Source organism: Ziziphus jujuba, chromosome 4 (genome assembly GCF_031755915.1).
Source record: "Ziziphus jujuba cultivar Dongzao chromosome 4, ASM3175591v1".
NCBI classification, from domain to species: Eukaryota; Viridiplantae; Streptophyta; class Magnoliopsida; order Rosales; family Rhamnaceae; genus Ziziphus; species Ziziphus jujuba.
This window is the reverse complement of record NC_083382.1, coordinates 5,843,210-5,855,745: the sequence shown is the minus strand read 5'-3', so window position 1 is coordinate 5,855,745 and position 12,536 is coordinate 5,843,210. Positions and strand designations below refer to the sequence as shown.

The window sequence follows — 12,536 nt, the reverse complement described above, 5'->3', positions numbered from 1 at the left end:
TTTTTTTTAGTTCATTGTAGGTTGATTACCGATGGTTTCATCGGTAATTACCACTAGTGCAAAAATGTGAACCCATATGTCTTAACATTTGGTTGAAAATTATTATTATCAAGGTAGGGTAGAAAAACAGGGTATGATTAAATGGTTGACTTTTGTTCCATTTATGTAATTCATTTTGCAGGCCAATGACGCTCCAAAGGAACGGATGTTTCAGAACACCGATATATTTAAAGTTAGGGCACATTCATTCGGGAATCCAATAGAAGTGAACGAAGTAATTACATGTGTCCTCACAAGTGAGCAGCTGGAAAAGTATAGACAAACATGTTTTGGAAACTTACTTGACATGAAGAACCTCAAGTTCTCTGGTCATCTAGTGCATCACCTGCTTTGTAGACGAGTTGTGTCCAACGATCCAGAAGTACTAGAGTTTAACTTCGGCGGATCTGGAGTGCGGTTTACAAAGTGGGAATTTGCACTAATTAGTGGCTTAAAGTTTTGTAAATGCCCTTCCATATATGATATGCTAAATCCAAAAGGAAATGAGCTGTGCACGAGGTTGCTAGAAGACAAGACTGACTTGAAACCGCCCCAACTGGCTCGAATATTCAAGGGTACACATTTTGTGGATGATTGGGATGCTGTAAGAATTGCATTACTATATTTCTTAGTTCATGGTGTACTCAGAATGGATCCGAGGGTTCAAATAAATAGAAAATTTATTGATTTGGTTGCTGATATCGAGGTATTTAATTCGTACCCTTGGGGCTTTTTGAGCTACAAGGAGACTGACTCATTGCACAATGCATTCCACCATAAAGGACGTGCAGTAAAGAATAAATCACAGTCGTATGACCTAAAAGGTTTTCCATTGGCGCTTCAGGGACGGTAATATATTTAATACATGTAGTGTTTACTGAAAAATTATATTTAATAACCTATAATTTATATTTTGTAGGTGTGGGGGTTTGAAGCAATACCTTACTTCGATAACCATTTTGGCAAGCGGCAGGAAAGCCGTTGTCCGAGGATCTTGGATGGCATGCTACAAGTCAACCGAGCCATTTTGCTGTCCATTATTGGTTCCCCTAAAATAGCAAAGTGAGGAAAATTTATTTATACTACATGGTACGACTACATTCAAGTTACATTACCAATGTCCAGTTTTCAAATTTACTTTTTTTTCCTTTCTTCATTTTATGTAGTATGTTGCGCACTAGAGGTTAGACGCTACCGATGAGGAGAAGACTATGGATTACTGGCAAACAATAGCAGTGAACGTACATAAAGTTCGCTATACGACACCACCACTTGTAGCACTGATAGCCACCATTGGTGCTAAAGATGCGTCCAAAGCTGAGAGCATTCTAGTGCCCCTCCAGATGCTAATTGCAAGGTATGCAATTGTTACTTGCATGCAAATTTGCATTTCATATGTTGTACTAATATATATTGACTTATGTTTTGGATATTGATATTGATTAGCTTGCTTGCTTGGAGGCAAATTTCGATGAATTAAAGAAATTTGTGGATGATTGTCATCATGAAGTGAAGTAAGAAATGGCATCGTTAAGGAAGATGCTTAGTTCTATTATTGACCAACTAAAGCATCAGGTATCATTTAGACAACATAGTATACTTTAGGGTTTCATCATTATTAAATTATATATTGTAATTGAATAATTACTTGGTTTTAGTTTTTGGGAACTGCAAAATAACCATTGTGTTTTACAGGCCGAACATCATATGCACACCCATTCACCATCATCTTCGGTGCGACCATCATCCCCTCTAGCACCGTCATTTGGAAAGCAAGCCGAAGAATTTTATGCACCCATAGACGATTCCAATGGTAGGAAGGAGGATGAGGATTGTACAACACCGTTCGAGCCTATCGTACCTGGAGGAGCCTATGTGGAGGATTCCTAGGCTTTGGTGCCATATCGGCCTCTGCATTTGGGGTGGGATATCAGTGCTTCAGCTGATAGTCCACATCATAACCAATCAGCTGAGAGTGAGGTGGAGGCTTTGATGCATAAAGTTGGTGATAAAAGCCGATTCGGTAGAGTTTACCACCAGTCACATCATGTTATCTCTCCTTACACCAACCCGTGTAAGAAGAAGATCAAATTTAATCTTAATTGACATATTGATGCATCGAAAGAGAGGACGTTCGATGAGTGGTATAGGGTGGCATCGAACGGAGCAACCGTGTGTACATCTTATATGACGATGGGGAAGAAATTTTTTGCTGAGCTACTTACCCCTGCAGGATGGTTGAGTTCTGATGTAAGTTATATTCTTTATTTCCATGTAAATTCATTGTGTTTGTACGTTTGGAATGATGTTTTATTTATCACCTCACACTTGTTTTTTATTTCCTTTAATGTTTTTTGCAGCATATTGACACTATTTTGTATTTCATATGAAAATGGCGGTTTGAGAATGAGAAGATGTTCACCCACAATTATGCCATATTAGACATGTTATTTTGGATAAGAAGATGGGATGTTACTGCGTTGCTTAATGTTATATTGATGACATTTTATATTGTATCTATTTAATTATTTGGCAGTCATCCATCAAAGGCCGTTATCCCACATGGGAGGCATCTCAAAGCACATATTCATGTGATTCGACACTTCGTAGCTATGTGCGTGGGAAGTCACCCAAACTTAGCGTGCCGTGGTGGAGATGTGATTATGTAAGTCTATACACATATTTAAAAAAATTCTGACTGAGTTTCCCAATTTGTGAATAATGAGGTTATGTTCTAATTTTCAGGTGTACATCCCTGTCAACAATGGAGGGGGCCCATTGGTTGGCAGCATGTGTGGACTTGAAGGCTCGACATATTGATTTATACGATCCAAATATGAGAAATAAATATGTCCAGAATAAAGAGTTGGACAATCCAAGATGCCTTAAGTATATGCTGCCTTACCTATTGAGGGATGGGGGATATTACGAAAAGAATCTGGACATGCTTCCCACTTTAAAGCCATTCACGATGACTATGATCAAAGATGCACCCTGCCAAGATAATGGGTATGAATGTGTTGTCATTTCCAACCACTTCTATTGCTGCTGTTTAATTGTGCTTACGTGTGGAAATTCACGTGGTTGGTTTTCATTAATGCTATTCTGCAAGGGTGATTGTGGCATCTTGGCTTTGAAATTTATTGAATACAAGGGCAGTGAGGAGAACCTTTTATTTGGCCTGGAAGACATTAGCTTGTTTAGAAAAAAATATGTTGTCATAGGGTCGGCCAGGTCCTGTTCCAAATCTGGTGCGAAGGCTATCATAAGTCTATGAAACTTGTAGGAGCCATGGATCATCTTCTAGGATCTCGCGTCCCTGCAATTTCATAAACAAAAAAAAGTTCATAAAATTTGTCAAAAACGATGGAAAATTGGAAAAGAAAAAAAAATTGAGTCACGTGGATGGGTATATATATATATATATATATTATATGCTTTAAATTAAAGTGAAACAATAAACGTCTCTAGCGAAGCAAGAGACTAACTTTTAAGCCATTGTAATATGCTTCCACAGTAGGAAGTGAAGGAGTAATCTTCCGAGCTTGCATCAAGTCCCAAATATAGTTAGCAGTAGTATAACCACCAGTCTGCAAATATCAAAAGGAGTTCTTGAATGAGAATATTTCCTCAAACGCAGAAACATAAAATTATCCATGAGGAACCACAAAAGACAAAGTACAATCACCCTTCTCATCCCTAAGCTAATAAAAAGGGATCAAATGAAGCTCTGACAGCACCTTTTCGCCAGAGGCTATAAGGAGAAGGTCACTCCCCGTTTTTTGGCTCAAGAAAAAGTCCCTCTCAGTCATTTTCACCTATGGTGGAGAATGGAATCACGTTAGACTAAGTCCTTGATTTATTTTTTAACTCAGATAAGAAACTGCAATTACTCAACCTACCAGTGTATCTTGTGCAAGTTGCATTCCCTTAGGGGTATGCCCAATCATGGCTCCCTCTATAAGTGTCTGGAGACATATATTATACAAAATTAATGTCCAGCTATTAGAATAATCCTTCGAACATTTCAGAGAGAACAACACAAATAATATACTTTCTTGAGTCTTAAATGGAAAATGTGCCAAACATGAAGGTGTATAATATAATAGAATAAATAGCAACATTTATATTACTAAGCAACACACAACTAGCCAACCATAAATGCTATGGAAAGAGTTTATGCATGGCAAAAGGAAAAAGAAAATATTAGTTTTTCTGGTAAAAAAAATCATAACATATCAGATGTCTGGATGGACCATGTGGATACCCATGAAAGGGAAAGTGTTGTTGTATTTCCTGAATACGTGTAGAGTTCAAAGAAGGCGGATTATTGCACACATAATCTGACATCAAGTACTGTCCAAAAATGATTTGGCTGATCAGAAATCCAATCATCCAAAGTTCAGGTTCAATGTAAATTCTTACTAATTTCAAAAGGAAGTAAAAACTATGAAATAGCATTCAAATATAGAGAACGAAGATGCTTTGACATAATGCCAAAGATTTTTTGCCACCAAACTTACTACATATAGTTCTAGCGCTGCAGGCTTTTTTGCATTCATGTGGTCTTCAAAAGTTTTAAGAGCATTATCAATGTCCCTTGCACGTAGATAGCACCTGAATCAAAGCGCCAGTGACAGAGACCAGTTTCTTACGGTTAGCTAATCAACTAACAAGATATTTTACCATGAAAATTAACAGAATAAATAGGACATAACAGAAAAAAGCATCTTCTAAGGAATAGAACATAGAAAGCGAAACAGAACCAATTTAGAATCTCCAAAAGAATTTTTTCCCATCCAATGAAGATAATATTATTAAAAAAATCACTTACCTCATAATTTGCATTACAATGAAGATATCTGGATATTTCTCATCCTTTGAGTTTCCATCAACTGACATAATAAACAAAGATTAAATAAACAAAGCTAAAATAGCATTAAATTAGTCATAGAACTTATATAAGCCACAGGTATACTAATATAAAGGTATATTACTAATATCAAGAAATAACAGACAACAGAAAAACATAAAGTAGATAACAAAATAACAATAGAATAACAGACCCACAATTGCCTATACACAAAGAAGATAATAGAGATTTGCTTGTTGAGTGATGTTAAGCCGAAATATTAGAGATGCAAAGAAGTACCTCTACATTTCCCAGGTCTGCACAAGCGTGAAATGCAACATGATATACAGTTAGTTGCCTATTCAAAAATCCACCACGCCTATGAACATATTCAGCAGTGGGAAGATTATATAATTCCTCCTCAGCGACACCAATCATCAAATTTTCAGCTGAGGCACTGGATGCTTCAACTGATGTCCACTCTTTTGACCGCTCAACGAGCTTAATGATCTTTCTGCAAAGGGAATATCACAGAAAACATCAAAAGCTAATGATATGAAAGCCTAATTTAAGAAGAGAGATCCTGTAGTAATTGCTTTAGTGGCAAAATCTTCTGGAACAGGCGATTTGTTCTTAAGTGCAGCAATAAGCCCCGCATAGCAGAACTTGTTCAACCCAAGACCAGCTGCAGTCATATCACAAATGATCGCATATCTGTAGATTAGAATGAAAGTTTAGTTTGTTATATGCCGAAATTAACCAAAAGTAGATCATAAAGCATATAGGACAACTTATAAATTAATTTGCAGAGCAGGCATTTAAATGTAAAATTTTGGAATGAATTCATGTAAAATCATCCACTAAGGTAAAATAAAGCCAATTTAATCACTGGTATAGCGGACTATCAAGTTTCCAGGCTAAGGTTTATGACCATAATTATTGCAATTTGCAACTAGGTAAAACAAGACAACTAAAAGGGTGGCATACGCTCGATCTATACGGCCAGCACCAGCACATGCATTGAGTAGACACACATAGGTTTGCACCATCGGCTTCATATTTCTTCATCTCATCCAAAATCTTCAATCATATTGAAAGTAAACAGATCAAAATTGACTCCAAAATCCGACATAAGTTTATGGATTCTAAAAAAAATCTGAAAGACTTACAAAACATCTAAGAAACATACCCGAATTGCCTGGTTAGAGTACTTGCATTTCCCACACAATGAAACTAAAATGTTGTATAAAGTAACCTATAACACAAAGCAATACATTGTAACAGCTAGGGAAAAAAAAAAAAAGAAAAAAAAAACACAAAGTAACTTTATACAAAATTTCCAATCTTTAAAGAATCTAAAAGTCAGTAGTTAAGAATTAATGCAGATCCATGTGAAAGAAAAAAAAAAAAAAAAAAAAAAAAAAGGCATATATATACAAATACATACATCAGGTACCAAATCCATGGATTTCATTTGGTTAGAAAATTAGAAAGCGTTTTGCAAGCAAGAGCCTTTTATGGTTCCAAGGATGAGAGAATGGAATCTATCCCTAGTTGACTATACTGCATCCAGCATCATATCATCATACACATTTCTCAGCAAGAAATGCCTACCACCACCGTTATTTCAAAAAAAAAAAAAAAAAACAACTTTCACAATTTCTCAAAAAAAAAAAAAACCCCCAAAACCACAAAAAAAAAAAACAAAAAAAAAAAAAAACAAAATTAGAATCAACCTTCTCTGTGCGGTGAGAGAACTGATAACAGTGTTATACTCAGAGACATTACTTGCATAGTTCCTCCTTGCATATTCCTTTGTTGAAGCCGTAGTGAAGTATCACCGTCCCACCTCTCGCAGTAGTAAATTACGCTGTCCTGAATTATAACAATCTAAAATATACTATTTATTTTTAAAAAAAAAAACTATTTTATTATTAGCGAAAGAGTAAGAAAATGTCTCGGGAAAAGCTTAAAAATTTGAAAATAGAGAGGAGAAGATTACCAGTTATTGATCGAATGAGCCTCATGCTTTCCTACTTCGTTGTTGCCTGCCTGTTGCTTCTGCTCCTAGAGCTCTCTAAAATCCTGCAGTTTTATCTCTGAATCGCCTCTTCACCATTGACTATAAAAATAAATAAATAAATAAATAAAATAAAATAGCTAGGAAGTCTTATCAGGCAGGGGTAGGAAGCAAGCCTCTTTTTTTTTATTATTATTTTTTTTTAAACAGATGGCATCTTTTGGCAGTGGGAAAGAGAGCGTTTGAGAAGAGAGAGAGAGAGAGAAAAAAGAGTGAAGGAAAACCAGAAAAAAAAAAAAAGAGAAAAGGGTAGCCTCCTTTCCTCCTATAGTGATATACTATTAGATTTTTTTATATATTCATTTTTATAGATTATTTTCTATTTCTAAGATACAACACCACGATATCAAAATTTATTAGTTTGAAAAGTATTTATTGTGCATCGTTATTTTAGTGATAGCGGATCTATTGATATTATGTGAATTTTTTTTTTCTTTATTTTAAAGGTTTTCACATAAATATTTATTTATTTATTTTATATTATGATCTCACATCATGATATCCTACGGTACGTTGAAGGAATTTGCTGTCGTCTTCCTTATGACATCATTATGATCTCTGCATTCAGCATGATAACATCAGTATTGGCACATCGTCATGCTGACATCATTTATTTGGCACGCTAAATTTCCATAGAACTCGCCATCAGGACCGTCTTAAGAATTTTTGAGACCGTAGGTAAAAAATAATATTTGATGCTTTAATTAAATATTATTTTTAATAAAATAGATTTTTTATATAAAATTTATTTTTATTTTTTTATATAAAATTATTAATTAAATTTTTATATTCAAATAATAAATGTTTTTTAATTAATAAAATTAGTAAATTATTTTATCTTATTAAGATATAGTTGAACATAAATAAAATTTTATTAATTTTAATTTTGAAAAATTTTTTTCTATTGAAGCTATATTAACACAGAATAACAAATTCATCCATTGCTAAAAAAATTTAATTTTTTTATAAACTTTATTATTTCAAATGCTATTTTATATTTATGAATTTATTTTTTCTTTTGGATTTTTAGTTCTCAAAATAAATTTAATCAATTTATTCGAATTAAGATAAAAACATAAAGTCTAGTTTTTATAAACAACAAGAACAATTAGTAAATAATTAAAATCATGAATTCATAGAAAACAAAAAATAAAAATTAAAAATATGATGGGAATGAACAATATAAATTCATTAAAATAAATAATAACTTACAAATTTATCTTTTATTTTAGATCCATTTGGATCAAAATTATAAATTATATAGGTTAGATATCAAAATTAAACAAATATAAAAGATAAATAAATGAAAAAGGATGAAAATGAGTAAGCTAGATGAGAAAAAATGCGTAAACAAATGAAAAAAAGTGTATAAACTAAAAAAGTATTTAACAATTTTTTTTATCATTAAAATCTAATCAATTATGGAATATAAAATGTTTAATTGAACTTATTTGGTATTATTTTTTAAAAATAAAAATAATTAAAAATAATTATTACAATAAATATTCAATTAGAATCCATCCAAAAAAATAAATAATCAATTAAAAATAATTTAGAATTATTTTTAAATCAAAATTTTTGTATTTTCAAGATAAACTAATAATTATATTTTATTTAATAAATACATGTATAGGGCCCAATAAAATGGGGGCCCCCGCACTGGCCTTGGTGGCCTATGCCTCTAGCAGGTCCTGCTCGCTAGGGCTGGGCAAAACCCGACCCAAACCGACCAACCCGCCCGAACCGAACTATTTGGGTCGGTTTGGGTTGGTTTTTAACTGTTAAACGGGTCGGTTCGGTTACATATGTATTGAACCCGTGGTTTTCGGTTCGGGTTACGGGTGGGTAGAAAATTTACCCAACCCAAACCGAACCGACCCATAATAATCCAAAGGTGAAGGTTTAGTCATGAAATATGCATGAGGTCCAAACTGGCCCAAACCAAAAATACAAAAAATTGGGCTGAAAGTGAAGCTCATCATAAGGCCCAAACCGGCCTAAACCAAAAATAAAAAAATTTGGGCCGAAGCCCATCAGAAAGCCCAACCCAGCCCAACCCGTGAACCCAACCCAAACCGAAAAATATTCATTCGGTTCGGTTCGGTTTGGGTTGAATGTAACGGTCGATTCGGTTCGGTTTTGTACCCAACCCAAACCGAACCGGTCGGTTCGGTTTAAAAAAGATCACAAAACCGAACCGAGCCGAACCGAGCCCACCCCTACTGCTCGCCATCAACCAGTAACAACCTCATTACTTAGACCACCAACAAGAGCCCAGTAGCCTAATCTGACAGTGTACGCACCTCTAAGCATCATACCGCCAAGCAAAACGCTCAACACAACCATTGCCAGCTGCCGCAATACTCTCAAAATTATCAGCTTCCTACCTCCGAGTAGCCTGATCTGCCACTATATATGATATCATGATGTGAGATCATATGAGAGGTCCGGATTTGGTGTGGGTGCAACTGCCCCGGTTTCCTTCACAGTAAATCCGCCCTGAGTGCCTCACACCGGAGAAAATCTTGCATGAATCGTTGTTATCACGTCAGATTATACCACTCCAATCAATTTATTGCCATCTATTTAAATATATGCCACCTGTTAAATATTTGCCTTGTAGAATTAAACATTATCCAGCTCACCATGTTTTTTTTTCCCCTTTTACTTTGATGTTTTCTTAATGAATCATGCTTTTTTTGCCCTTTTACTTTGATGTTTTCTTAATGAATCATGCGCATGATAAATAATTTAGTTGGATTTTGTTGCAAGAAAAAATCATATCCATGACCAATAATAATGTTAGAATTGATAAAAAATAGTAGTAATAATAAATGGGCTAGAATTTTTGCAAGGAAAAATAATTTTATATATATAAATAGTAAAGTTGTTTATGAAAATTAAGTTATATACGTTAATTGTCATGAATCATATGAATGATCAATAATTTAATTGGATTTTATTTTCTATATTTACAATAATTTTTATTTTATATCGGTGTTTTAAATTTATAATTTTTCAACGGTAGGTATAAATAATTTATCAATTGAGTCGATCATATTTGATAATTTTATTTTATTTTTTACAAGAAAAAATCATACTTATATACAACTTGCAAATGTGTATTTTTATTTTTTTTGAAATAAAAAAATGAAGATACTTCATTACGCAGAAATGGAGTACAAATATCAGCTTGAAGATGAGTTAAAAGCCAAGAAGGCCAATTCCCAAAGCCAAGACTCATAATCAGTCAATAGAGCATCATGCTTAGCAAGACAATATTGAGCCACACAGTTTGACTCCCTACCTACATAAAAAAATTAAATTTTTTATGCATATTAACTTAATACTTGCCCGGTGTGGAGGTATTCCTCTTACCATATTACATGGCATTAGTGATTGATCCATGTTTATATTGATAAATTTATAATTAATAATAACAGTGTTGGACCATAATACATTTAAAATTTTTCAATAATTATTTTAAAGTTTTATCTAGTAATTTTGTCATTTCACCCAAAAAAAAATTGTAAAAAAAAAAGCATAGAATATAATCAAATTGAAAAAAATAAAAATAAAAATCCCGTAATTTTCAAAAATTACTTTTTTAATATTAATTTCAATTCTATAAAAGCCACTAACTCGCTCGGAAAATGAAAAATGAAATAAATAAAACTGATTGCTATCATCTTAATCCTATAAATAAAAAAATATGATAAATAACCGCAGTATAAATATTCTACTGAAAAAGGTTGGAGTCTCTCCATCATGTTCTTTTTTCCTAATTCTTCTCGTAAATTATACATGTATAGTTACTCTCTCATAATCAATTTTTGCATCTTTTTGAGGGATGAGATTTAAAGTGAATCATGTTTAAGCTCGTTTAAATCCCAAAATTTAATTTTACATCTTAACATTTGAAATTATACAAAGGTTAAAAGGTCAAGATGTCCTGATAGAAAATTCTTGTGTATATATATATATATATATATATATTTGTTCTCTTTTTCTTTTTCTTTTTTTTACTTTGTGAACAATGAAAAGACTTTCCTAATCAAACAAGAAAGAGAAAAAAGAAAAAAAAATCAAACCTCTTAAATTTATCATTAACTATCATGAATCATGTGCATGATAAATAATTTAGTTGGATTTTGTTGCAAGGAAAAATCATATCCATGACCAATAATAGTGTTAGAATTGACAAAAAATAGTAATAATAATAAATGGGTTAGAATTTTTGCAAGGGAAAATAATATTATGTATACAAATTGCAAGGTTGTTTATTAAAATCAAGTTATATACGTTAAGTGTCATGGATTATATGCATGATCAATAATTTAGGTAGATTTTTTTTTTTTTTATCATTTACAATAATTTTCACTTTATATCGATATTTCAAATTTACGATTTTTCAACGGTAGGTATAAATAACTTATCAATTGAGTCAACCATATTTAATAATTTTTTTTTTTTTTTGGGAATAAAAAAACGAAGATATTTCATTATGCAGAAACGGGGTACAAATACCAGCTTGAAGATGAGTTAAAAGCCAAGAAGGCCAATCCCCAAGCCAAGACTCATAATCAGTCAATAAAGCATCATGCTTAGCAAGACAATATTGAGCCACACAGTTTGACTCCCTACCCACATAAGAACAAATTCAACCACCACATTCCCACAATCACCGTTTAATGTCATCTACTAAAATGAAGTTAGGATCTAGATTTCTATCGAAACTAACATTATTCACTAAATGGACAGCACTAAGAGAATCATTCACCATCTCCCCCTTCTTTTGAAACCTACCTGAGAACAAAAAATGATGAGACTCCTTAATCACAATTGATTCTATAGTTAACACATCACAAACAACTTTAAAAAGGCTTTGCTAGTGATCCCATCAGATCTCCAGCTGCATTACGCACAACAACACCCACTCCAATTCTTCCCTCAGCTAGTTGAACAGAAGCATCAACATTAACTTTCAAAGTGTCACAAATCGACGGGACCCAACTACTATAAGCACAAGTAACTGGACAAACTTTATCCAATTTCATAGCGTCCTTATATTCGAGATGTAATCGAACCACATTATATAATAAGCCCATATCCGATTTAACCAATATTGTCATAAAGCATTGTGTTCCTTCGATTCCATAGACTCCACGATATCCATGTAAACTGTTATTTATGATTTCCAAATGTTGTGAACGTTCGAACAGCCCCATAATAAATGCGACACCATCTCCTCAAAATTGGAACATTCCAAACAGTAGCTACTAACATTAAGATGTCAACAAACCAAAGCAGACCTGCATGGAAAAAACCTTAATTCTATTTGGCACACTAAATTTCCATAGAACTCGCCATCACCTATTAACAGGCTCATTACTTAGTCAACCACCAAGAGCACCCACACCCAATTTCCCAGCCTCCCAATAGCCTTGTTTGACAGTGTACACAGCTTTAGTGTGAAAGTCACTCGTCCCTTAGTATTTTGGTTGTAATCACCAAGCCAAGTTTATCCAGGGCCATTAGTCACGCCCATGGTCACTTGCTTGGATT

The 12,536-nt window shown here is 33.4% G+C and overlaps 1 pseudogene; it reads right to left on the bottom strand.

The window, feature by feature from the left end:
• Positions 1 to 3,198: 3,198 nt before the first annotated feature.
• LOC107415999 (pentatricopeptide repeat-containing protein At4g35850, mitochondrial-like) lies at positions 3,199 to 7,183 on the bottom strand (annotated as a pseudogene).
• Positions 7,184 to 12,536: the final 5,353 nt, after the last annotated feature.